Source organism: Durio zibethinus, chromosome 5 (assembly GCF_047325235.1).
Source record: "Durio zibethinus cultivar Kanyao isolate XHJ-2024 chromosome 5, ASM4732523v1, whole genome shotgun sequence".
NCBI classification, from domain to species: domain Eukaryota; kingdom Viridiplantae; phylum Streptophyta; class Magnoliopsida; order Malvales; family Malvaceae; genus Durio; species Durio zibethinus.
Genome location: NC_143166.1, coordinates 8,764,516 through 8,766,919, shown reverse-complemented (window position 1 = coordinate 8,766,919; position 2,404 = coordinate 8,764,516). Strand labels below are relative to the sequence as shown.

General features: G+C 34.7%; 1 long non-coding RNA gene across 3 annotated transcripts; it reads right to left on the bottom strand.

Annotated features, from left to right (window-relative positions):
• Positions 1–452: 452 nt before the first annotated feature.
• Positions 453–2,120, bottom strand: LOC149518736 (uncharacterized). 3 transcript variants are annotated; one of them, XR_016342466.1, is made up of 3 exons: positions 1,618–2,035; positions 870–1,516; positions 453–756 (listed from the first exon to the last, which is right to left on the bottom strand). It is a non-coding gene; the product is annotated as an uncharacterized LOC149518736 (long non-coding RNA). The 3 variants fall into 3 exon arrangements; XR_016342467.1 differs by having other exon boundaries at positions 453–1,034; positions 1,119–1,516; XR_016342465.1 differs by having other exon boundaries at positions 453–1,516; positions 1,618–2,120.
• Positions 2,121–2,404: the final 284 nt, after the last annotated feature.

Here is a 2,404-nt window from a genome sequence, read left to right as displayed (position 1 = left end):
CTTTCCAAAGTTGTTGAGCCTCTGATTAGATGAGCTTTATTTATTTTTTTAAAAGTCGTTGAACCTCTACTTAGAGGAACTTTAATCAAAATTTTAACATAAAAAAAGCAAGAAAAAGAGAAAAAGGTTCGAGTTAAGTCTTTTTAAATTTGTGTCTACGTCTTTGCACAATTCCTGTTTCACAAAAAATGTGCAAAGAGAGACAACTGTAGACACTCCATTTTGTCTGAGATTCTTTGTCAATTGAAACTAATCCAAGCTAGATTGCAGGGATTTTTATTCATTTTTATTTTAGATTTTTTTATTTCATATTTATCATTTTTATTTTTATTTTATGATTTATTTTCTTTTTTTTTCTCTTCATTATTTGATTAATTAAAAAAATAGGGAAAAAAACTGAAAGATTGAGATTAGGCTTGGTGATTGTGATGATTATTATTTAGATACTAATCTTTAGCATTGGAAGATTAATTGGAATTGAACTGAAACTCTATTAGCATGATTTTATAAATCATTGTGATTCACAATTTTTAAGGGGGAAAAGAGGAGTACAGTGATTAAAAAAAGCATACACTAACACATTGAGAAATCAAAAAATAATTATTCTAGATTCATCAATATAATACAGCTAGCCCAAGCCACCCAGACCTGAATTTCTCCTTCGCCATCGAGTGCTTACCACACCATTACCTGGTGGCTAGAAACAGTCCACTGATCTCTGCCATCCCCCATTTAGGTCACCCATTACCATCAACCCTGCATAACGAGAAAGAGAAATAGTCCTAAGTAATATTCAATTATGCAGCCACGTTCAAGCAGGGAGAGACAAAAAATGGGGAAATAGTAATCCAGAGCCTAAACCCAAAAACCTTATCTAGCGATCAACCAATCCCAAGAAGCCAGCAGCCTAGAATTAACCCCAAAAGAGATGAAAAATCTTGGCAAACCAAACAGTACAGAGGAAGCATCAAATAATCTAGCAACCAAATACAAAACCCAGAAAATCCATATCCAGACACTATCAAGCCATAAACCTGCAAACAATTCCATCGACATCCATAAATACTAGACTAAAACCCAATAGATCAAACACCAATTGCCACTCAAGTCGATCCTACCATTGTCCTTAATCTCCTGTAAAATGGCCACCTCCTGTCAAATAAAAAAGGTCAGAAACAAAGGAAGACCATAAGCAAAGAACATCAAAATTGGCAAAGGAAGTTGAATAAAAAAGTTGGTAGAAATCCTTGGAGTTTCAGTGTGAATGAATAATCTACGTTGCTACAGGAATAACTAGTGGTAATAGGCTGGTGACGAAAGGCGACGAACAAGCTTGACGGCCAGCAGCTAGCAATGACAACAACGATGACAAGTGATGATTGGCACGACTTCTAGAGATCTGAACGGTGAAGACAAAGAGTTGGATGAAGGAAACAACATATTGAAAGTTGGAGAAGATCCGACGGTGGAAGAGGCTGGAACAAAAAAAGGAAAACCCAAAGCTTGAACTTCAGATCTGCGCCATTAAGAAGTGATTTTAGAAAAAAAAAAAAAAGAGCTCGTATTCGAAACGAAGAGGGTGAAAAGCAGCAGTGGAGAAATTTTGGCTTGACAGACCGTCGATCGATGATGGAGTACGGTGGCACCGGTGGTGGAGCGCGACGTATCGGTAATAGAATCTGGAAACCTTTGAAGTTTTTGACTTGGATGCTTCTGTCCCTAGAGAGAGAATAAGAGAAAGTTAAGTGTAGAGATAGAAAAAAAAAATGGCAAAATGGAAAGAAAAGCTTAAAAGAAGGCTTTTATAGGATTAATAAAATGGTGCCGTTTTGGTCAGGGAAACCGGGTTCCTTTCGCCTCGTTTAAGGATCCGTGCATCAAACATTGCGCGATCCAACCTAGTCGCTTAGCTCGATCTTTTTCTTCCAATCCAGCGTCGCGCCATTGAGCTCCAAGCCGAGCCGTTTTCTTGTGTGAAGCCGAGTGGTGGTGACTTTCGGAGCCAAGCCGTGAATTGTTTTGGGTATTCTTTGTCCATTTTTGTCATTTTGCTCGTTATTTTTCTTTTTTTTTTCTGAATGAGTAAAAAGGAATAAATGAATAAAGAAAAATGTTTCCAAAAGATATTTTAAGAAAATGTTGAAAGTATCAATTTTTCTTGAAAATAAGTTTTCTAAAAAATATTTTCGAGAAAAAATTGAAAGTATTAATTTTCTTTGAAAATAATTTTTTTAAAAAAAGTTTTTTTTAGGAAAAGTTAAAAGTATCAATTTTTCTTGAAAATAAGCTTTTGAAAAAATATTTTTGAGAAAAAATTGGAAATATCAATTTTCTTCGAAAATAAGTTTTCTAAAAAATATTTTTGAGGAAAAGTTGAAAGTATCAATTTTCCTTAAAAAATAAG